This window comes from Eriocheir sinensis, chromosome 41 (assembly GCF_024679095.1).
Source record: "Eriocheir sinensis breed Jianghai 21 chromosome 41, ASM2467909v1, whole genome shotgun sequence".
NCBI classification, from domain to species: domain Eukaryota; kingdom Metazoa; phylum Arthropoda; class Malacostraca; order Decapoda; family Varunidae; genus Eriocheir; species Eriocheir sinensis.
Window position 1 is genome coordinate 5,587,116 of NC_066549.1, and position 24,804 is coordinate 5,611,919.

At 44.0% G+C, this 24,804-nt stretch overlaps 1 protein-coding gene and 1 long non-coding RNA gene across 5 annotated transcripts in view; both read left to right on the forward strand.

The window, feature by feature from the left end:
* The window catches only part of LOC127009549 (rho GTPase-activating protein 45-like), a 285,593-nt gene that overhangs the window by 151,956 nt on the left and 108,833 nt on the right, over positions 1-24,804 (forward strand). The window contains exon 1 of one of the 4 annotated variants that reach the window (XR_007762051.1): positions 1,383-2,951. The exons of the other annotated variants lie outside the window; for them this stretch is intronic. The gene's annotated coding sequence lies outside the window, so the exon portion shown is untranslated. Of the gene's footprint in view, positions 1-1,382; positions 2,952-24,804 lie in introns of those variants that run through there. 4 annotated transcript variants of the gene reach the window in all.
* LOC127009551 (uncharacterized) lies at positions 12,761-15,711 on the forward strand. Its single transcript, XR_007762052.1, has 2 exons — positions 12,761-15,503; positions 15,631-15,711. It is a non-coding gene; the product is annotated as an uncharacterized LOC127009551 (long non-coding RNA).

Consider the following 24,804-nt stretch of genomic DNA (forward strand, 5'->3'; position numbering starts at 1 on the left):
GACAAGGTTAGAATAGGTTAAGGTGATAAAAGGGTCATGCTAAAGGGGATTAAAAGAGGTAATGAGATGTTAAAAAGAGTGAAAGCGTTTAAAAGACGTTAGGTTAATAAGAGTGAAGTTAGAGAGGCTTTAAAAGAGGGTGAAAGAGTGATGGTACGGGGAGCTTAAATGGAATAATGAGATGAAAGTGTTTGAAGAAGATGAGGTCAAAAAGTGTGAAAGAGGTCAGAAAAGGCGAATAAGTGTGAGGTTGAAAAGAGTGAGCTGTTAATAGAGGGTGAAACGATGAAGCTACAGGGTATTGAAAAAGGGAGATATTAGATTAGGGTGTTAAAAAAGGCATCATCTCCAAAATACCTATCTATCTATCTATCTATCTATCTATCTATCTATCTATCTTTCGGCCACTTCTCTTTGCTCTTTGTAGAAGCAGCAAGTAGCGGGCTTTTTTTCATTACTGTTTTCTTTTTTTGCCATTGAACTGCCTCCTCCGTTGTAAAAAAATACCTACAGGGATTGAAAAGGGGGAAGTGAAGGGTTCGATATCTTAAACGTTAGATGTGATGAGGGGATGTTAAAGGTCTTGGTGAGTGTGTATGAATGGGTTTAAAAGGACGCGATGTTGGTATTTAATGAAAGCCCTAAAGAGGATGTGGTAGCGTCCTGTGTGTGTGTGTGTGTGTGTGTGTGTGTGAGAGAGAGTGAGAGAGAGAGAGAGAGAGAGAGAGAGAGAGAGAGAGAGAGAGAGAGAGAGAGAGAGAGAGAGAGAGAGAGAGAGAGAGAGAGAGAGAGAGAGAGAACGTTTTAATTCAGTTACTTTTTTTGTCTCTTTTGGTGTCGATCCCCTTCTGACCCCCTCTCCCCTTCCTTTCTCTCTCCTCTCTCTCTCTCTCTCTCTCTCTCTCTCTCTCTCTCTCTCTCTCTCTCTCTCTCTCTCTCTCTCTCTCTCTCTCTCTCTCTCTCTCCTCTCTCTCTCTCTCTCTCTCTCTCTATCATTTATATTTTGTTCGCTTTTGTTTAGTCTCCCCTGTGTGTGTTTTCTTTATCCGTCATTGTGTGTGTGTGTGTGTGTGTGTGTGTGTGTGTGTGTGTGTGTGTGTGTGTGTGTGTGTGTGAGGGGTTTCCTGTTTGTCGTGTCTTTATCTCTCTCTCTCTCTCTCTCTCTCTCTCTCTCTCTCTCTCTCTCTCTCTCTCTCTCTCTCTCTCTCTCTCTCTCTCTCTCTCACTCTCTCTCTCTCTCTCCCCAGATCACACACACACACACACACACACACACACGGAGATAACACCAAATTTTAAAACGTTATCTTAACTCGCCTCTAAACTTGCGTAATATCTCCCTTATCGCGGCTCGGCTCTTCTACGTCTGTCGGGAGGTGTGTCGGTGTGTACATGAGTGCGTGTGTTCGTCAGTGTGTATGTGTGAGTGGCCCGGCGTGTGCGTGTGTTCTGGTGCTCTACATACACACACACACACACACACATACACACATACAATCCCTTCCTCCTCCCTTTCCCTTCCACACACATTCCCTCCCTCCCTTTCCCTTCCTTCCCTTCCTTCCCTTCCCGTTCTCAATGTCAACTCCACAATCAATCGAGGATTCTTATGAAGTTTTTGAGGATGCGCTTTCGGAGTTGGTTGAGTCCTTGCCAGCGTGCGAGGACTCAGCGCCGCAGGACTCCACACCGCAGGACTTCAAGCCGCAAGAGGAGGAAGGTACCTCAGCCCGAACTCGTGTCCATGAGTGGCGGGAGCGGCGGCGGCAGAGGCGAGAGATTGACCCCCGGGAAGTGATAGTCAGCATATGTCCTCCGTCGCCTTTGGTCTCAGTCTCAGCCTTCTTCCTCGCACCATGCTCCTCCGCACCTCAAGTCCTTCCCTGTGAGATGGCTGCAGATTCCCCTCCTTCTGCTTCTGTTCCTTCTGCTTCTGTTCCTTGTTCTCGTTCTCATTCTCCTAGTCGTTCACGTTCTCCCACTCGTCGGCGTTTTCATCCTCGTCCTTCTACTCCTCCTCCTTATCTTCCTGCTTCTGCTGCGACTCCTAATTCTTCTACTCGTTCTCGATCTCCCACTCGTTTCCATTCTCCTCCTCCTCCTCCTACTGCTACAGCTCCTCCTCCTCTTCCTTCTCCTTCTCCTTCTCCTCCATCTCATCGTCCCCCTCTTGCTGTTGCCGCCTCTACGTCTTCCTTTTCCCAGCTGTCTCCTTCTTCACCTACTTCGCCAGTTTCTTTGCCTCCTCGTCGTTCCTCCTCTTGTTTCGTGTCTCTCAACATCGAGCCTCTGCCTTCCCGTCGCTCTCTGTCAGTCGTCTCTGCTCCTGAAGGCTTGTGTTCCCCTCCTATGTCTCCGTCTTTTGTCAGTCGTTCTCTTTCCCCTTCCTCCTTCCATCCGTCTCATTCATCCCCTCCTTCCCCTGCCTCTACCCGACCCACCTCCTCTCCCTTACCCTCCTCCACAACGACATCAACAACACCACCAACGGTTACGACAACCATAACGATATCCACTGGCCGATCCTCTTCCGCTTCCCCTTCGCCATCGCCTCCTCCGCCTCCCTTAAGGACCCCAACTCGCAAGTCACGCATCAGCAAGTTGATACGAAGTGGAAGCGTGAAATTACCCAAGAAAGGCGAACTGCACAGCTCCTTCGTCTTCATCCGCCGATCCGCTCCTTCTTGCCCTAACACACCCACTGGATCGCCGCTGCCCCAGGACTCCCCCGGCGCTACCCCGGACAATCGCCGTCATAGCTTGGCGCAGGGGCCGGAGCAGTCGCCTAGCTTTGCCGCGCGGTTGGCGGAACGCAAGTACGACTTCGCGCAGCAGTGCCAGAGGATCAACAACGTGGTGAAATGGGGCGCCAAGGTCGGCATGAACAGTACTCTGAGGAGGACCTGGTCGAGTGTGAGGGCGGGGCGCATAGAGGAGGGACGGAGCTCACGGTGAGTGGGTGAGGGAGGGAGTGAACGGGGGAGTGGAAGAGTGAGTGAAGGATTGAGTGACTGATTGATTGATTGACTGAGTGAGTGAGTGAGTGAGGGAGTGAGTGAGTGGGGGAGGGAGGGAGTGAACGGGGGAGTGGAAGAGTGAGTGAAGGATTGAGTGACTGATTAATTGATTGACTGAGTGAGTGAATGAAGGAATGAAGGAGGGAGGGAGGGAAAGAGGAAGGGACTTTTTCTTGTATACTTTTCTGCGATTATTTTTTCGTGTGACTATTTTCTTTTAAGGGAGAGGGAGGAGGGGAGTGTGGGTGAATGAATGACTGGGTGATTGGCTGAGTAAGGAGTGAGTGAGTAAGTGAGTGAGTGAGTAAGTGGGTGAGTAAGTAAGTAGTTTAGCAAGTAGGTGAAGGAGTGAATGCGTGAGTCGGTAAGTTAGTGTGCGAGTAAGTGAGTGAATGAGTGAGTGTGTTTGAGTGTGTGAGTAAGCGGGGCAGTCAGGAAGGGAGGTGGTGGGTAAGCCATATTAACAAAGGGAATGTCTGATAACGATACCTTCATATACCGATAAAAAAGATAAAAGACCAAGCAGCAAGGTGTACGCGTTTGATACTATTCAGGTGCAGTAAGAAAACAAACAAACTGATGAACAAATAGGGGAGTGGGCGGATGGGACGAATTAAGCGGGAATAGAGTTAGTGGTCAAATGATGCAGATAGACTTAAGGTTTGGGAAGGTTAAGGATGTGTTTCTGGTTCTTAGGATTAAGTTAGTTATGTATTATTCGACCAATCTTTTGTTATCTCCGTATGTCCTTGTGTTTTGATGTGTTACGAGCTTTTTTTTGTTTTGTTTATATATGTTTTTGCCCTTGAGCTGTTTCCTGTACTGTAAATATGAAGTAGAGAATGGCAAAGAAGGAACGTGATGGAAGGTTAAAAGGTGGGAGTGAAGAAGCCTATTATTTCCCTTACCTTACCTTACCTTACCTTATCTTACCTTACTTTATCTTATCTTACCTTACCTTACCTTACCTTACCTTACCTTACCTTACCTTACTTTACCTTATCTTACCTTACTTTACCTTACCTTACCTTACCTTACCTTACCTTACCTTACCTTACCTTACCTTACCTTACCTTACCTGCCTCATTCATACTCATACAAATACTCATACAACTCTCAGACAGTCACTCATTCATCACTTACTTTACTTTACCTTACCTTACCTTACCTTACCTTACCTTACCTTACCTTACCTTTTCCTTGATTTTCTTTTTCTTTTCATTTTCACTTTTGACGTACGTGTATCAATTTGTGTATCTTTGTGAATGACCAAAAAAAAAAAAAAGGAGTGTCAGCAAAGGGTAAAAATATGGAGTGAAGAAGCCTTTTATTTTCCTTCGTTTTCTCCTTCTTCACTTTCTTTTCCTTCATTTTCTTTTCTCTTCATATTCTTTTTTTTGTTTACATACGAAATTCCAATCGACTGACGGACGCTTAATTGATATCTTGGTTCTGTCTCTAGAGTGTTTATGTTTGCTTGTTTGTTTGTGTGTCCATTTTTTTCTTGTTTTCTTGTTTTCCTTGTTTTATTAATTCATGTTTTCAGCTTTTCACTGACACTTTTTTCCTTTTTTTTTTCTACGCGTTTCCATGACTCGCAAAAGGCTGTATCATCTTTTTCTTTATTTTCTCTCTTTTTTAATCCTGGTGCGGGGAAAGAAAAAGAAAGGAAAATGGATAGTCACGGAAAGGCAAAGAAAACGGGAGTCGTGTGTCTGTGGGGTTTCACGGAAGATGGGAAGTTGAGACGTTATTCTTTTCTCCTGTCGCATTACTCTCTCTCTCTCTCTCTCTCTCTCTCTCTCTCTCTCTCTCTCTCTCTCTCTCTCTCTCTCTCTCTCTCTCTCTCTCTCTCTCTCTCTCTCTCTCTCTCTCTCTCTCTCTCTCTCTCTCTTCCATCCAGTTCATTCCTTTATACTTTCCATTCCTCTATATTTCTATGCATTTTCTCTCTCTCTCTCTCTCTCTCTCTCTCTCTCTCTCTCTCTCTCTCTCTCTCTCTCTCTCTCTCTCTCTCTCTCTCTCTCTCTCTCTCTCTCTCTCTCTCTCTCCAAACTTTCAAACTTTTCCCATCAATTTCGTGAAACCAACCACACCACTACCACCACCACCACCACCACCACCACCACCGCGAGGGAGATAGGACGCGAGAGACTGCTGATAACACTTGATAAGCTTGTCTCTCTGGTGATGATTAAAGCCCCAGAACTCGCAAGCGGGCGTTCATTCATCACACTTACCTACCTACCTTACCTAACTTGCCTTACCCACCTTATTCATACTCGTACAACTCTCAGACAGTCACTCATTCATCACTTACCTTACCTAACTTACCTTACCTGCCTTATTCATACTTATACAAATACTCATACAACTCTCAGACAGTCACTCATTCATCACTTACCTTGCTAACCTTGCCTTACCTTACCTTACCTTACCTTACCTTACCTTATTTTACCTTATCTTATCTTACCTTACCTTACCTTACTTTACTTTGCCTTACCTTACCTTACCGTACCTTACCTTACCTTACCTTACCTTACCTTACCTTACCTTACCTTATCTGCCTCAAGCATACCCACACCCATTCTCGCACAAATACTCGTACATATACATACGTGTGTGGTACTGGTCCATAACTTCATACATACATATATACATACATGCATATATATCCAGATGGCATACATGAATACATAGAGCGTAGTCATATGTGTGAGCAAGAGTAATTCGTCCGTGTATTCGTGTTTGGAAATTGCGCTTTGATTGTTGCATGTTCTAGGTTCATCGTGTATGCGTTCCTATTTGTTTGTTTGTTTGGGTGCTTAATGTTGTGTGTGTGTGTGTGTGTGTGTGTGTGTGTGTGTGTGTGGGGAGGGGTGGGGGGAAGTGTGTGTGTGTGTGTGTGTGTGTATCCCCACTGTCACCAGCTATCCCGTTCTAGTCCGTGTTGCCGCCGTCGCCGCCTCCGTATTTTCATCCTCCTTGCCCTGCCGCGCGTCGTAAAACACTCCGTCACCTTACTGTCTTCAGGGGTCGTAGCCGTGCATATTAACACTACAAGGTACAAAGAAGGGAGCTACCGTGAGCCAGTCATTCCCCACGCCATCATACCTTAGGAAATACGTTTCATGAAGGTGTATAATGAACTGGGTCTGGTTAGCGAGCGAGAGGAACTCCGCCGTGCCCTCAGCCACGCAGGGCGTGTGTCGGGGCTGTCAGGTAGAGGGACGTGTCTCGTAGAAACCACTTAGTTATTCATTCCGTAGCTGATGGCTGCTCCCCGCCCCTCCCACCCCCTTCAAGAAATGCCCTCGGCGCACCGTCCGGGCATCGTGATGGACGGGGGTCGCGTGGCCCTGATGGGGAAACTGACCCTGATGTCGCATGTTATTAATATCTGTTAGCTCCACATATCCAGGTATCTGGAGGACTGTTTGGAATGGTTAGTTATTATTTACGTTGGGAAGGAAGGCGGTGGGACGCGTGGAGGCCCCTAAGGCACACGGCCGTCGTACAGGAAGTGAGTAACTCTTGGAAAACTCATCTTTCCGGTGAAGGGGCCCCGAGGGAGTGCGGGTGTGGCCGGGTCCCCGCCGCTGGGCATGCGAGGCGGGGCCGAGCTGCACCTCCCTCCTGTTATCCCTGTTAGCGACAAATCAGGTTAGGGACACTCAGGATCCTGGGGACACTGCCGCCTCGCCCCGCCCGGCGCGCCGCTCTCTTTCCCACAGCCGTCCCCGGGGCGTGGGGGTGACGGGGCGCGCCCAGGGTGCCTTGCTTAGCTCCATCCCAGGCCAGGCGTGCGTGACCAGGCACAGAGGCGCCATCTGTCCGGTGTTTCTCATACTGATCGCCATGACTCCGAGGGGCCACGATGATTTTTTGGACCACGGCGGGCAGTGTTGTGGTATTGGTCATGTTACATATGGGGGCGTGTGTAATTTAAAGTAACGTTTTAATATTGTCAGAGGAAAAGAGGCATTTTTATTTTCTGTTTTTGTTTACATATTTATGATGTTTTTTTGAAGTTATACAACCAGTAAGAAACACCAGACAAATATATTTCCTGTCCTTATTATGCCAGGGACCTCTGTGAAGATAAAACGAGAACAGACTATTCGTATGTTGATGATCTGTGAATCATTCATCACATTCATGAGTTATGAAATCGTGCCCAGAATCCTTTTACCATCACTAACTCACTATCCGTGTGTCTGGCTTCTGTGGCCTTCCTTACGCAGAATAAACGCCGAGGCCGGTGGGATGTGGAGCCCGAGCTGAGCTACGCCTTATCCGAGACAACCTCCAATCAGCCGCTGCCAGAGTAAAGAATGTTGTCCATCCCACTGGAATGTGTAATGAATTATGCATCCTGATCGGTGCTGTCCACATTGCGAGAACAGACGGACATCATAAAGCAGAATTTTCATGCGATGATGCTGCGACACCCTCGAGGCGCGAAGGAACTGAAGAAGTTTGAGAAGCACTGAGTTCTCTTGACGCCCGTCGCGATATGAAGTCATCCGCCTTGGCGGCAGTCAAGCCCCCTCACGGCTCCTTCTCGGCCACGATGGAAGCCTCACCCCAGCCTCGCGCCGAGCCTCTAGGCGGATGGCGGCAGCAGGTGTCCGAGGCCGGCGAGTGGAGGGGACAAGCATTTTACCGCACCCTCGTCGGGGCGTCGAGCAGAAGGGTCGAGCAGAGGGTGCACGGAAGCTTTTTACGACATACTTCAAAATTTTTGTCGAAACTTCTCGACAAGTTTCGGAATATTGAGTCCTGCCTCTGCATGGGGTGGCTCGGCGTGAATTATAACTACAAGACTTTTTACCTTCAAGCCAGTATTTTCGGATCGCCGAGGGACTCACGCCACACCATAACGTTACGAGTGGAGGGAAACTTCACACATAAAAAAAAACACCAAGTGCAGGTACACATAACAACCAGGCGTTGAACATTGTTGCCTCTTGTCGCTCTCGATCTCATAACGGACACCGACAGCGCCTACGGGGAGGTGCTGCGGGAGGTTGTGACGGTGCGGGAGGCTGTGTCACGCGTCCCAGCCCCCGCTCAGCCAGCCCCGCCCCGCCTTGAACCCTGCACATGTAGCGGGGAACGGCAGTTAGTTACCCGACCACCCGAAAGGCAATGAGCAAGGAATAAGAGAGAGAGAGAGAGAGAGAGAGAGAGAGAGAGAGAGAGAGAGAGTACAGGCTGTCGCATGTTCATTTCTGTTGTTTTCATTTGTTTTTGTAACGTTACATCAGTTAGTAGAGTGGTATTTCCGTGGTGTGTGTGTGTGTGTGTGTGTGTGTGTGTGTGTGTGTGTGTGTGTGTGTGTGTGCATTGGCTCGCTAGCATCACTATCTATACGAATTTCCTGTGTGCACTTGCAACGCGCCTTGTGACTTGGTTTTAAATAAAGAAGCAGAGGGAAGGAGGGGGAGGGTGAAAGCTGCGTGCTGGCGGGCTGACTCACGCACGGGGAAGCAAAACAGAGCAGAGGAAAGACGAGCAGAGGAGAGCAAAGCAGAGTTGGGTAGAGTAGAACAGAATAGAGTAGAACAAAACGCAACATAACACAGCATAGCACAACATAACACAACATAAGACAACATAACATAACAGAACACAACATAACACAGCAGAATACAACATAACATAATAGAGCAGAACAGGCGAACGGCTATTGGGCAAGGCTGGGGGGGAGAGAGAGAGAGAGAGAGAGAGAGAGAGAGAGAGAGAGAGAGAGAGAGAGAGAGAGAGAGAGAGAGAGAGAGAGATATTCGCACCACTCAACAACGTCCCACAAGCCACTAGCGGAAGAGAAAAAGACTAAAATTTTGATATAGGAAGCAAAAGGCGAAGGGAGAGAGGGAGGGGGAGAAAGACGGAATTGAAAAGAGGGAAAAAAATAGGAATGAAAGATGAAGTGCAAGTTGGAAATTGAAGGTAAAGGGAGAGAGTGTGAAACAGTGAACATGGAAGGAAGGAAAGATAAAATAGGAAGAGAGGAAGGGGGAGGAATATTGACAGGAGAGAAAAATGGAGGGAAGTTGAAGGTACAGATGTTATTGGGGACAGGAGGATGGAGAGAATGGAACAGGGAAGGGACATAAGTTAAAGAAGAGGTGGAAGTGGAGGAGGAGGAACATGAAAAGAAGGGAAAAGTGGAAGAAAATACAAAGATGATAAAGAAGAAGTGGAATTAAAGGAGAGGAGGGAAAATTTGATATATAAAATGTAAATAAAAAAGGTGAATGTGTAGAGAAGGAGCAGGAAAAAAAGGTTAAAAATGGAGAAAGAAAAAGCTAAATAAAGGGAGGAAGTGAAGGGAGTATGAAAAGAAGGGAGAAAGTGGAGAGAAATGAAAGATAAAGAAGAGATTTCAGTGAAGAAGAATATGAAAAAAAAGAAGAGAAAGTGGAAAAAAAGAAAAGGTAGAGAGGAAGTAAAGGCGATGGAGAAGGGTAATTATAAAGTGGTGGAAGTAGAGGGAAGAGGATAGTGAATAATAAATGTATAATAAGTGACTGGTTGAGCTACTTTATGGTCCCTCGATGACGACCCTGAATAATGGATTGCTCGGAGGACCCAGCAGGATGAGACGCAGAGATGAGTGCTCACGTGACCCTCAGCTTCCGCTCTCCTCTTTCTTCCTTCTCTCCCCTCTTCTCCTTTCTTCATTCCCTCTCCTCCTCCCCTCTTCTCATTCCCTCTTCTTCTCCCCTCTTCTCATTCCCTCTTCTCCCCTCTACTCATTCCCTCTTCTTCTCCCCTCTTCTCATTCCCTCTTCTTCTCCCCTCTTCTCATTCCCTCTTCTTCTTCTTCTCATTCTCTTCTCCTTTCTTCATTCCTCCTCCTCCTCTTCTTCCTTCTCATTCCATCGCTTTCTTTCCTCTTAGTGTTTCCTCCGTCGATGGTTGAATAAAATAACTTGCAAGCTTTCGTGTTTAGACCCAGTTTGAGTATAAGGCTTACTTTTCGGGGCTCACACACCCACGTATAATAAGTCTTTCGTGGAGGTTGTGTTAGTATATCCATGGGTAGTTTTATGAGCCTAGTGACAGTTTGACAAGGCTTTCTGCACCATGAACATTAAAAAGCACTCATGAGAACCCGATTAATCTCCTTCGTGGCCTCGGGGAATAGTCGTTGTGAGAGGCGGCAGTGTCTGAGAATGGACCTTGTAGCAGCTGTCCACCCACAAGCTGTTTAATGTCACCACGTGCAGCGAGTGAGTCCCCCGTCCCATGATCTGTGTGCCGGAGGGGGTGACGCAGTAAGCAGAACCCGACGACGTGGTACCGAGACGTGACCCGTATTTAGGAGCCCGCAACCTGTTTTAAGATATTGGTAGTAGCGCGATTTAGCTGAATCTTGTAAGTTACGTGCTTGTAGGCTTAGAACTCTGTGACTCCAGTATATATGTGTGCTTGAAGGGGAGGTAAAGAGTAAATAATAAATGAATGATTAGTGAATGGTCGAGCTATTTTATGCTTCCTCAATGACAACCCTGAAGTATGTATTGCTTTGAGGACACCAGGGATGAGGCGGGGAGATTAGTGCCCACGTGACCCTCAGCTTCCTGTTTCCTCTTTGGCTTCATTCCCTTGTCTCCTCTCGTCTTGGTGTTTTCTCCGTCGGTGGTCTAACATAGTAGTAGTAGTAGTAGTAGTAGTAGTGGTAGTAGTAGTAGTAGTAGTAGTAGTAGTAGTACCTCTCTTTTTGGACACTCCTTTGACCTCTATTCAGGAGCAGTAAGTAGCAGGCTTTTTTTATATATTTTTCTTTACGCCCTTGAACTGTCTCCTTAGCTGTAAAAAAAAAAAAAAAGTAGAAGTAGTTGTAATCAAACCTACGACCTAGCACCGAAACGTGACTCATATATACTTAGAAGGACGCTGATCCGTTCCTCCGCGGAAGTTAGACAACCATCAAGTAAAAACAAAGAATCATTTACAGAGAAATTCTTGCAACTTGTTAATTTGTTTGTTTAAAAAGAAGGAAAATAAACGAGGGCAGTAAATTGTATAAAAAAAAGAGTAAATGCTGGCACACGCGAAGGACTAAATCAGACGAATTTACTATGCGCCCGTAAATATATTGTCAGTCTGGGCGATGTTTATGCTGGGTTTAAAGAGTCGTCAGGGTGAACGCGGCCATCCACTCGTTAAAAGCGGTCCACAGATCACCACCAACAGGCAGGGCGGCGAGAGTGTGGGTGGTGATGGTGGTGGCGGCGGTGGTGGTGGTGGTGATGGTGATGGGTTTAGTGGCGTTACCCTAGACACATATAAAGGCAGTGATTAGATATATTCATGTTCACGAAGATGCCGGACACAAACTGGCTTGCAAAATCAGTAGACTAACAGATACATGAAACACACTAAGCAGTTATGTAATAGGTGTAACTGCAAATAGAGGGGAATTGGTTGAAGCTAAATGGATTCAGGTTTTAAAATGATGATAGCGAGAATCTAAGGAAATAAATAGACCTTAAGACAGGAACACACTAAGCAGTTATGTAATAGGTCTAACTGCAAATAGAGGGGAATTGGTTGAAGCTAAATGGATTCAGGTTTTAAAATGATGATAGCGAGAATCTGGCTCAGGAAATAAATAGACTTTAAAACAGGAACACACTAAGCAGTTTGATATGTAATGAATGCAAATAGATGATGTGTAAAGGGGAACTGGTTGAAGCTAAATGGATTCAAGTTAAGATGATGATAGCGAGAATCTGGCTCAGGAAATAAATAGACTTTAAGACAGGAATACACTAAGCAGTCATTTAATCCCTACAAGTATGTGATATGTTTAGTCGAGTTAGTTACTTTAGACACGTATAATTAGTACACGTTAGATAAATTCAGGTTTAAAATGCTGGGGAAAACTGGCTTGGTAAATTAATAGACTATAAATATGGAAAACACTAAGCAGTTATGTAATTACGGCAAATATTTTATGGGCATTGTGGAATTGGTATAAGTAAGATTCAGGTTTATGATAATGATAAAATACTGGCTTGCAAAATCAATAGAATAGTGGATGAATGGGGCACACTAAGGAGTTATTTAACTTATACAAATGTGATGTGTTCAGTGGAGTTACCTCAGACACGTGGGACTAGTACAGAGTTATAGAAGCGAGTGTCTACATATCTAACAATGATGCTGGCAACATATCTAATAATGACTAATGTATCGAGGTGCCAACATTCATCATCACTCATATAACTCTGTGGACTGGTACAAGATAGATTCATGTTCAATAATGTCATCAATGTTTTCGTGACCCTCTCAGTGAAGGACGCAGCAGTGGCATTATTAAGTAGACTGGACGTGAACTCTGGTTGTTTACGCTCGTCACAACACAACCGCCCTGCCAGCCAGCGTCCCGTCAGCCCCCGTGGCCACACTATCACACATGCATCCGGCGCACCCCCCCCAAGCCCCATCATTGCCCAGACACACACACACACACAAACGCACGCACGCAAAGCAAAGGTCACGGGGGCGTTGGGACAAAAGGTTAATTGTCGCCGTACACAAGCCATTGCCCTTCTTTAACGGTAACTCGGTTTTTGTAGAGGAAGACTGGTTGGGCGAGGTTACTGTAGCGACGGGGAGGCCTGCATGAACGCTCCTGCAGACTGTTATAGGGAGATGAAGGGGAAAGGGTTGTTTTTGTGGCCGCGTCTTTTTTATTGTGTATGTGTGTGTGTGTGTGTGTGTGTGTGTGTGTGTGTGTGTGTGTGTGTGTGTGTGTGTGTGTGTGTGTGTGTGTCTTTTCGTCTTAGTGTTTGTTTTGCTTTTGTCAGATGGCGAGTTCTTGTTTCTTCGTGTGGGTGTCAATGTGGCAAAGATGGAGATGAAGCTACGGGATTTTTTTTTTTCACGTGTACGCCTGTAGCTCCGGTAGGCTTGCTTGAGGGGCCTAGATGGTAGTCGGCCTCAGCCCGTCATGGCGCAGGCAAGTGTTTATAGTGGCGCCATCTCAGGGTGGATGCTGGTGACGTGATGCTGTCCGTCGGGTTAAAGTCCCATATTATCAGACTCCGAAACCTTAGTCCATCTACTTAAAAAGGCTCACGCAGAAGTTAGGTTTCAATGGTTTGTTTCTGGACCCCGGCGGTAGTTTTGGAAGGCCTCTACGCCGTGAACGTGAAAACACTCATAACACCACGACGCATCTCCTCTGTGAAACCGTCGTAAGAGGAGCCCGATAACGTTTCATTCTTTTTTTCTTTCTGTCTTTCTTTCTCTATCATTTGGAGTGTTACTTTCCCGTTGCAACAAAACTGAGAAAACAAAAAAGTAAGTGAGGGGAGGAGTGACTAAGGGCTGACTCAGAGATAAGCGACACTTCACAATTCTCGACTTCGTGTTCATTTTTATGGTTCAAGGAAGAAGAAAGTGTTAAGGACTAGCCGAGGCATGTCCGGGGGAAGCCGTGACTCAGGTGGGCCTCAGGGAAGGTGTTGTGTTACTCCCTACGCCTCCCTTTCTATTTTTGTTCGAGGAGGAAGAATATTTCAAGAGCCGCCGGTTGGGACATCAGAGAAGGGAGGTGGAGAGCGAGGGGTTCAATCCGGTATGCCTCAACGTGGATGATGCTTCTTCGGGTCTATTTTCTCTTGTCTCCCTCATCCCTGTCTGTTCTGTTATATCGTTTTCCTCATCCTTATATATTCTAATTTATCTTCTCTCCCTCATCCCTGTCTGTTCTAGCTATATCGTCTTCCTCATCCTTATCTGTTCTATTTTATATTATCTTCTTCATTCCCCTTCTGTTCAACTCCATCTCTTGTCTTGTTTATGTCTAAGTTTGTCTCGTCTGGTTCTTCTTATATGCAGCTCGTCTCAAACTTAGTTCATGTCATCTCTAGTTCATGTCTTGTCCAGTTCATGTCTTTTCTAGGTCATGTCTTCTCTATAGTTCACGTCTTGTCTAGTTTATGTTTTGTCTAGTTCATTTTTTTTTTTTTTACCTCAAAGGATGCGGCTCAAAGGGCAACAAAAAGAGTAGACACACACACACACAAAAAAAAAAATGAAATAAAATAAATAAATAAATAAATAAATAAATAAAAAAGCCCGCTACTCGCCGCTCCCACAAAAGTAAAAAGTAAAGAGTAGCTTGTCTATGGTTCTTCTCTTTTTAATTCATTTTTTGTCCAGTTCCTCTCCTGCCGTACTACTTAACTTTTTTTTTTTTTTTTTTTTACAGCAAAGGAGACAGTTCAAGGGCGTAAAGAAAAAAAAATATATAAAAAAAGCCCGGTACTTACCTTGTCTTGGTCATCCCCTTCGGCAGGAAAGAACAGGAAATTAAAACCTTTGGAACAGGAAATGATGAAAATGCAAGGAACAAGAAAAGACAGGGCGTGAGTGGAGCTATCAGTCTAGAGTGCCTCCAGGTGGTGCCTCCTTCCGCTCGACAGGATCTCGCATTACCCTCGCTACCAGGAAATAGAAGTTTACATGTTTAGAATAGGACGTGACTACAACTAAGGGAAGCAAGAGGCAGACTGGATGTGGAGTAGTCCGTCACAAGTGCCTCATTACGGGTGCTCCTTCCTTTCTACGTGATCTCGCAGTACTTACTCTCGCTAGCAGGAAATAGAAGTTTACATGTTTAGAATAGGACGTGACTACAACTAAGGGAAGCAAGAGGCAGACTGGATGTGGAGTAGTCCGTCACAAGTGCCTCATTGCGGGTGCTCCTTCCTTTCTACGTGATCTCGCACTACTTACCCTCGCTAGCAGGAAAGAGGAGTTTATACGTTTGGCTGGGATGTGATTACAGAGGAGAAAGAGGCAGTCAGGGGGAGCAAAGAGGGGGAGGGAAGGTGGGGTGGTCTCCATTTTTTTTTACGACACGAAGAGACTAAAAATAAAGTAATATGAAGACGCTAGACCCCGTGCCCGACGAGGTGTCCATGCAGCACTTTTACAGGTTGATAACTACACCCAACATACATATACTTCTGTTAATGAATTACAAGCAGGCCTAACAAACAGGAGTAAATAAAAGTGAAATGTGTGATTTTACCAAAGGAGCAAAACCGTTTAGAAGCTACTGTTGGGTTTTGCGAGTGACATTTACGAATAAGGAAGAGCTTGGGATACGGCCGTAGGACATAAGGAAGAAGACATGCTACACCAGAATCAAGGAAGGAGGAAGGATGGTGGGGGGAAGGGAACAGCAACAGCCACTACATTCATGACGAAATATAGAATGGATGAACACCAAAATAGCAAAATAAGAAACAAGAACGAAAAAAGAGCTTGGAATACGGTCGTAGGTCATAAGAAGGAGGACTTGTTGCACTAGAAGAAAGGAAAGGGAGGTGGGATGGAAGAGAATGGATGAACACCAAAATAGCAAAATAAGAAACAAGAACGAAAAAAGGGCTTGGAATACGGTCGTAGGTCATAAGGAGGAGGACTTGTTGCACTAGAAGAAAGGAGAGGGAGGTGGGATGGAAGAGAATGGATGAACACCAAAATAGCAAAATAAGAAACAAGAACAAAAAAAGGGCTTGGAATACGGTCGTAGGTCATAAGGAAGAGGACGTGTTGCACTAGAAGAAAGGAAAGGGAGGTGGGATGGAAGAGAACAGTAACATCAACAGCCACTTCGTTCATGGAGGAGCATAGAACAAATGAACATCAAAATACAAAATATGAAAAAAAGAACCCCCACCCAAAAAAAGCTTGGAAAACGGCCATAAGTCATAATAAGGAGGACACACTGCACTAAAAGAGAGGAAATTAGACGACAGGGGAAGAGAACACAGCACCAACATCGACTGCTAAATTCATGGAGAAGCATCGATCAAATATACATAAAACAATCACAAAAAGTAACAAATACTAAAAAAAAAAAAAAATCGGTCGTGGAGAAGCATCGAACAAATAAAAATAAAACATAAAACAAAAATTAACAAATATTAAAAAAAAAAACATCAGAAAACAACACCGCCATACCCCGTCCCTTTCCTTTTCCAGCCAGTCCCTATTATGTTGAAACGCCGGAGAAGCAAAGAACAAATAAATATAAAAACATAAAACAAAAATTAACAACTACTAAAACAAAACCACATCAGAAAACAACATACCCCGCCATACCCCGTCCCTTTCCTTTTTCCTGCTAATCCCTATAATGTTGAAACGCCGACAAGTGACCCACAAGCTGAGACTTTAGTAGTAGGCAACCTCTCCATCCCGTATCTTGATAAGCCTCGCATTTTAATAGACACGGAGATAACAGACACATTATACCACTATCAGAGCCAGGAGGGTGGAATGTCACAAACACCCACACAAACAGAGGAGGTGATATGAAGTGCAAGGTGAAAACAAACAAAAAAACAGTATGATGCCTTTCTCTCTCTCTCTCTCTCTCTCTCTCTCTCTCTCTCTCTCTCTCTCTCTCTCGTTGCATTGAGGGTGTCGTTAGTGGCATAGTTGTAGACATCGAAGTGGCATCTCTATATAGGTCAGGGTCACGCAATGGTTGAATACGGCTCTTGCAATCTTGGTAATGAGCGTAGTTAATTTGGCTAGACTTTTGTTCTCGTTAATGGGATGATGTGAAGTAGAGGAGGAGGGGGGATGGGAAGTAGAAGGAATGAGAGAGAGGGGATGAGAGAGAGGGGATGAGAGAGAGAGGGGGTGAGAGAGAGAGGGGATGAGAGAGAGGGGATGAGAGAGAGGGGATGAGAGAGAGGGGATGAGAGAGAGGGGATGAGAGAGAGAAGGGATGGTAGAGAGAGAGGGGATGGGAGAGAGAGGGGATGGGAGAGAGAGGGGATGGGAGAGATAGGGGATGGGAGAGAGAGGGGATGGGAGAGAGAGGGGATGGGAGAGAGAGGGGATGGGAGAGAGAGGGAATGAGAGAGAGAGGGAATGAGAGAGAGAGGGAATGAGAGAGAGGGAATGAGAGAGAGAGGGAATGAGAGAGGGAATGAGAGAGAGAGAGAGAGAGAGAGAGAGAGAGAGAGAGAGAGAGAGAGAGAGAGAGAGAGAGAGAGAGAGAGAGAGAGAGAGAGAGAGAGAGAGAGAGAGAGAGAGAGAGAGAAGAGAAGAGAAGAGAAGAGAAGAAAGCAAAAAAGGAAAAAAAGAAAAATAAGAAAAGGAAAAAAATGAATAAATAAAAATAAAAATAAAAGAAAAGGGCAAGATAAGACAAAACAAGTAAAAGAAAAGAAAAGAAAGGAAAGGAAAGGAAAGGAAAGGAAAGGAAAGGAAAAGAAAAGAAAGGAGAGCAAAGAAAACTGAAGAAAGGGAGACAGACACAGAGACCGATCGACCGAGCAACACACCAGAGACCGATCGACCGAGCAACACACCAACAGACTCTCCAACCAACAGACCAACCGACAGACAGACACAGACAGACATAAGCTGCATCATAATTACAGTGCGCTCAGGGAAGATAATTAAAAGAAAAAAAAAAAAACCCGTGAAGTGAGTCATTGTCTCCCGGGAACCCTTTACGATGGCTCTCGAGTCGCGGATAAACAAACAGACGAATAGATAGATAAACAAACTAAAGAAATAAGGAAATGAGGTAAATATGCGAAGGTGAAGCTCATAAGAATACTGAAAAAAAAGCCTTGAAAGGATGACGTCAAGGTGAATAGTAGTAGTAGTAGTAGTAGTAGTAGTAGCAGTAGTAGTAGTAGTAGTAGTGGTAGTGGTGGTGGTAGTAGTAGTAGTAGTAGTAGTAGTAGTAGTGGTAGTGGTGGTGGTAGTAGTAGTAGTAGTAGTAGTAGTAGTAGTAGTAGTAACGATGTTGATGATATTGATAATAACTGTAATAATAATAGTAATGATGATAAATAATAGATATGATAATAATGACAACAACAATAACTAAAATAAAATCGGCCACGTCAACAACAACAACAACAACAACAACAAAGGCAACAACTACAACAACAAGAGTAGATAACAATAACATCACTGGTAACAAAAAAGCAACAAACAAACCGCGCAGCATGAATTACAAACTTTTTATTTTCTCATTTGGCGAACGCTCACATATTTTTTTTGCCCGTAAATTTCCAAAAAAACAAAAACAAAAAAACGAGTATAATTATTCCCCCTCCCCCCTAAAAAAAGAGAGAAATAACAAACTCTTTCTATGTACACAAACCTTCTCATGTATGCTTAATTAATTCAGTTTTTAAGCACTTATAATAACCACGAAGAGTATTAGTTTTTTTGTGTGTGAATATTTTGCTGTCTCTTCAAAGGCTCACACATAATTTATACAATACAAAGAGCTATTTCAAAGGTTGTATTTTTGTTATTTCGGATATTTTGTCTTTATTATCTGTTTTCTTCTATTCATTCTTATATTTTTCATGTTTAATCCTATCTATTATTTTTTTTATGATTGCAATGTTTTTCTGCTTATGTTTTCTTCTGTTATCATTGCCTTTTTATTTTCATAGTCTCTCCTGACTGTGTTTTTTGTGACCATTGTATTGTCTCTTCTTACCTCTACTCCGTTTTCTTTATGCTTTCTCTTGCTATCTTCGTTACATCTTTCTTAATTACTCTGTTTTTCTCTTTACAATATCTTCTTTCTTGTTATCTTGTCGTGTCTTTTCCTTCTGTCTTTACTCTCTTCTCTAGTGTTCTTATTGTTGTGTCATTTTTCATCTTTACTCGTTTTATTTTTCTTTGTTTTGTGTACTCCATTGTGGGGTCGGTCTCTTGTCTTTTCTGTCTTTACTCTTTGTTTTATCTTTAGTTTTTGTTCTCTCGCTATCTTTGTCATGTCTTGCCGATCTGTTTACTCTTTCATATCTTTAGTCTCTGTTCTCTATTGTCATCCTTGTCCTGTCTTCTCACTAAAGAAAAAAAAAATAGATGAAACAAAGAAAAAATAAGCCCACTGGAAACGAAATTAAATTCTCAGTAACGACACACACACGATTTTGTAGATAACAATTTCCATGTATTCAAATGTCAAAATACGAGAGGAGTAGATGGGTAGATAACACTTTCTATACACACAAACGTAAAAACACGAGTAACAGAACAAATGCAGGTAGTCAGGGAGTACGGGAAGGCATGGTTAGGCGGTTTATAAACTCTATAAATGTGTGGAGTTCGGATTTACACACCAGGACTACACAATGAGATCTAATACACTGATAATACGCCGACAATACACTAATCAACACGAGCTAATAACACCAGTATACGCAATCACAGACTCATCGAACGCACGGTGAGGCAATGAGGCTTTAACACGTGCGGCGTCCAGGATGAGCAGGCAGCCTCGGGGACAGCACACACCCATAACGCTGCCCTGGCATGGCCTGAGCGTGGCTTAGGTGAATGCATTAGCGAGAGGGTGAGGGAGGAAGAGGGAAAGAAAGGGATGCCGGATGAGGGGAGGGATGCTGCGTGTGTGTGGGGGGAAGGGGGGCGCTGCAGGGCAAAGAGGGGAGCAAGGAAGGAAGAGGATTAGATGCAGTGAAAGGAGAGAGAAGAGAGAAGACAAGAGAAGATAAGAGAAACAATGGACGGGAAAAGAGAAGAGAATAGAAGAGAAGAAAAGAGAGGAGAAGAGAAGAAAAGAAAAGAAAAGAAAAGAAAAGAAAAGAAAAGAGAAGAGAAGAGAAGAGAAGAGGAGAGGAGAGGAGAGGAGAGAGAGAGCACTGAACTTGTATACTGTTGTAAGAGAAAAAACAAGGAGGAGAAGGAGGAGGAGGAAGAGGAGGAGGAAGAAAAAGAGGCGGAGGAGGAGGAGGAGGAGGAGGAGGAGGAGGAGGAGGATTCTGCCTGCCGGTCACTCCCAAGACAGTGTAAATAAAACCAACACAAATCAAACAAACAAACAAAGTGACAACGGTTTAACAATTTAGCAAGGACTAATAACATGCTGAAACAGTTCTACCAATAAGGATACAAAAAAAAAAATAACCCGCATACGAGACAAGATCAGTTTAAACGATTAACACAATATGCTTAAAAAATGGGAAGGAAAGGTATGGCAGGTGAGAGACTACAGGTAAACATGAAGCGTCAGTACCTGGGGGCAAGCTGTGGGTGATCAGGTCAGGTAACACTAATTGGACAGGTGGTCAAAGTTTATAGATCAAAGTGCAGGAAATTACAAAGAGCTGGAATGAGTGATTGAAGAGACAGATAGACAAACACACACTGTCATAGACACACACACACACACACACACACACACACACACACACACACACACACACACACACACACACACACACACACACTCCAGGTGCCCCAAATCTCTCTTTTTCCCACGAACTGATTTCTTTAACCCGACAGTCTGCCACAGAGAGAGAGAGAGAGAGAGAGAGAGAGAGAGAGAGAGAGAGAGAGAGAGAGAGAGAGAGAGAGAGAGAATTTTCTTTCCCTTTTTCCTCCCTTTCTCGTTTCCCTTCTTCCTTCCTTCTTCCTTCCCACGCTCCTATCTTCCTCTCCTTATCTTCTCTCTCTCTCTCTCTCTCTCTCTCTCTCATTTCTCTCTTAGTCTTCTCTTTTTCTTCCCTAGTCTTTTTTTTTTGTCTTTTTCTCTTCTTTCTCTTTTCTCTTCACAGTTTTTTTCTCCTTTGTCTTTTCGTCTTTTCTTCTTTTCTCTTTTCTTCTCTTCTCTTTTCTTCTCTTCTCTTCTCTTCTCTTCTCTTCTCTTCTCTTCTCTTCTCTTCTCTTCTTTCTCTCTTCACCAGCAAGCTCTCTCTGCCATCACCTTCCTCCTCTCTGCCTATCCGCCCGCCTGCAGGTCTTCAAGTTTCCCTGTCCCTGCCTGTCTGCCTTTCTTTCCCTGTGACATTAACGTGAGTGCTTGCTTCTCCCTCTCCCTCGCCCCGTCAGCGCCAGGCCTCACAGATACGAGTGCGAGGCTTTAGAAGTCTTCCTCCTCCTCCTTAAAGGCAAAGACCGAAATAACTAAATGTATTCGTGTGATGTGATTGTTTTGATCCTGTAGTGTTTGTGATCCTTGTTTTTATTTATTTCTTAGAGAGAGAATAATGATGAGTTTAACGATGTTGGCGATGAGTGACATTGTTTTGGAAATATAGGAGGGGTTACTTTTTTATTTCATTTTAATTGCACTTAGACATTTCACCCCCCAAAAAAAAACACATATAAGAAAGTATTTTTGGCGAGAATTTTCCTTGATTAGTCACTTTTATTTATTACAGAGTACAAACTTGATCACCAGTCTTTTGTTGTTGCCGTGGAGTTGTTTTTTTCTTTTCGTTGAATGTTTAACTGCACTCAGAGACACGCCACCCAAAATCATATATATGGACGTGTTTTAGTAAGATTTATTCCTCTATTCCTTTTCTTTATTTCTCATCATCGCGTACAGACGATCACCACTTTCCTTGTCGCTCTCCTCTTTTGCTTCTCTTGTGGTGTCATTTTCCTTGTTTTTCTTCTTTCTCATCTGTATTAATTATTTTCTTCTTTGTTTCTCTGTATCTGTAATTATTTTTTATTTTTCTGTATTTGTGATTAGGTTTTCTTTGGCTTCTGTATCTGTAATTAGTTTTTTTTGCTTTATTTATCTATTCTTCGTGTGATATAGCAGGAGGATATCCGCTCGCTTCTATGCGCGACTCAAGGCATTTTATCTCGTGAAGAAACTCGCAGTATTTTCTGATCTCCTTTCGCTGTTCGTATTGTATCTCTCTTGCTATCTATTCTTTCCTCCTTTATCCTCTTTTTTCCCTTCCTATTCCTTATTCTCCTTATTCCCTCGTACCCCATGCTCTCCCCTCATTCATCATATGTTTCCCCTTCCTTATCTTTCATGCTTCCTTTCTTCATTTCTTCACTTCCCTCGTCTGTATTTCTCTCCATTCATCTGTGTTTTATATCTTCCTTTCGTCTGCTTAGCTTCTTTCGCTTCTTCTGTGTTTTGTCTCTCTATTTTCTCCTTCATTCGTCTATTCATATTTCCTTTCCTTCGTCTCTGCCTCCTTCCTTTTTACTTCCGTTCTTTAGTAGTTTCATCGGTTATTGCGAACTCGAAAACCAGCGGTGTTCCTTAAACTGTTTCTTGCCATCGTTAACTTCCATATAATTCACCGACAATTACTTTTTCCTTGGTCAATTTACGGTATGCCACTATTAACATCTTCGTCGTCTTCTCCCTCTTCCTCCTCCTCCTCCTCCTCCTTCTCCTTCTCTTTCTCTTCCTCCATTTTCTTCCTCACCCTTGCTTTATTTCTGTTTTCTCTCATTCCTTTTTCTTATTCTTTGTTATCTTCTTTTTCTTTCTCCGTTTTCTGTATTCTCGTTTCCGTCATCTTCCTCCTCCTCTTCCTCCTCTTCCTCTTCCTCCGTTCACTTCCTCACCTTTTCTTTCGTTATTGTTTTTGTTTATCATCAACTTTCTCCGTTCTTCTTTCTCTTATTCTTCTTTTTCTTTATTTTTATCTCTCATTTTCTTCCTCTTCCATATATTCCTTTACTCTTTCCTTTAACAGTGAAAATAATATATAAAAATGATTCATGGAAAGCTTGTAGGGAAATGAGTCTGGCGGAGCGATAGTGTTTGAACTGATGCCAAGGGAAGGGAGAGCTTGTAAACTATGCGAGTGTTTCATATTTTCCATTGTTAAAAGCTATCTTAATCTGGTACTCTTTTCTGTTACTCTCTATTCTCTCTCTCTATTCAGTCTTGCGGGAGGAAAGGCTACGTGGGTTAGAGAACAACAGCGGTTACATAAGTAGTTTTGCCGCCTCTTTCAACTTCCACCGCCTCTGTATCCTAGCAAGCGAGCCTCAGCGGATTTGTTTGAGCTGGCGCGACCTCTTTTATCCCTTTGTCTTTTGTTACTGCGAGTTCTGTCTGAAAAGAGGAATCTTGGAAAAGCTCACACACAGGTAGATAGGTCCTTAGATAGATAGATAAATAGGTAGATAGGTAGATAGGTAGATATACAGATAGATGGATTAAAAATGGTATGTTTGAGATAGATAGAGAGAGAGAGAGAGAGAGAGAGAGAGAGAGAGAGAGAGAGAGAGAGAGAGAGAGAGAGAGAGAGAGAGAGAGAGAGAGAGAGAGAGAGAGAGAGAGAGAGAGAGAGAGAGAGAGAGAGAGAGAGAGAGAGAGAGAGAGAATACCATAGGACCTTAGTATTGCCCCACCTCCATTTTACAAGCACACACACACACACACACACACACACACACACACACACACACACACATCCCATACATTATCCCTCCCCCCCTTTCCTCTCCTCCTCACCTTTACCGCCTAACCGCTGACTGAAGAGGAATGAAGGGAGAGAAGGAGGAGAAGGGGGAGGGAGAGGGAGGGTAGGATGGAGGTGCCCGGTTCCTCTGGCACTGTATGGCATCCTCAAGCGGAGTGCCAGCTTGAGAAGGAGGCTGGAGAGTGGTCAGTGTGCGGTGGTGGTGGTGGTGATGGTGGTGGTGATGATGGTGATGGTGGTAGCGAGTGGTGAAGAGTGGTCGGTGTGTAGTGAAGTGATGGTGGCCGTGGTGATGGTGTTAAGGGATGGTGATGAGGAGCCTGTGATGGTGATGGTTGTGGTGATTGGTGGTGTTGATATGTGGCAGAACCTGTAGTGGTGGTGACGGTGGTGGTGGTGATATCGAGTGACAGGACAACATACGATAGTGGTGATGGTGATGATGATGGTGATAACAGCGCAGGTGGCGGTGATAGAGATAGTGTGCGATAATGTGTGTGCGTATGTGCGTCTGTTAAATGATAGTGAAAAGTGATAAAAGTGACAGAGTGGAGCAAGTGGTGAAAACAGTGCAGAAAAGTGATGATAATGATGATGTTGATGATGATTTTGATGATGATGATGAAAAAGGGCGGACTAGCAACCATGATAACAATGATAACAACGATAATAATGATGATAACGATAACAGGTGGTGGTGGTGGTGGTGGTGGTGGTGAAGGGGGGGGGAGGGGGGGATGATAAGATTAGTTTTATCAATAGTCAGAGAGAGAGAGAGAGAGAGAGAGCAAGGGGGCGTCAATGCTGCTAATATGTATTCCTCTTCGTGAATATAAACGCGTGAATCCCTTCCGTCCATTTCATTCCTTTATACTTCCCCTTCATCTATATTCCAATGGCTTTTTACTCTCTCTCTCTCTCTCTCTCTCTCTCTCTCTCTCATCATATGTTTCCCTTCCTTATCTTTCATGCTTCCTGTCTTCTTCTCTTCATTTCCTTCGTCAGTGTTTCTCTCCTTTCATCTGTGTTTGATTTCTTTCTTTCGTGTGCTTTCCTTCTTTCTCTTCTTCTGTGTTTTCTCTCTCTGTTTTCTCTTTCATTCGTCTACTCATATTCTCTTTCCTTCGTCTCTGCCTTCTCCTTTTTTCCTTCCTTTCTTTCGTCTTTGTATCTCTCTTGTTATCTCTTCTTTCCTCCTTTATCCTCTCTTCTTTTCCTATTCTTTATTCTCCTTATTCCTTCTTTTATTTATCTCCCCTTTCGTCTCTCCTTTCGTTCCTTTCTCCTGTGCCTCCTTTGATGTTTTCCTTCTCTGCATGGTTCCTTTTCCTGAGCCTCTCTTTCCCTCTCTCTCCCTCCTCTCTTCTATGTTCTTCCTGTAGGCTCTATTTTCCTCCTCTCTCCCTCCTTCCCTTTCTTTTATCCCTTTCCCAGTCTCTCCTTCCCTTTTCAAGTTCACTATTTCCATATGTATTTGTTTCCCTGTTTCTCTTTTCCTCTGTATATTATCTTCCCTTAGTTTCTTTCCCTTCACTCCGTTTCTATGT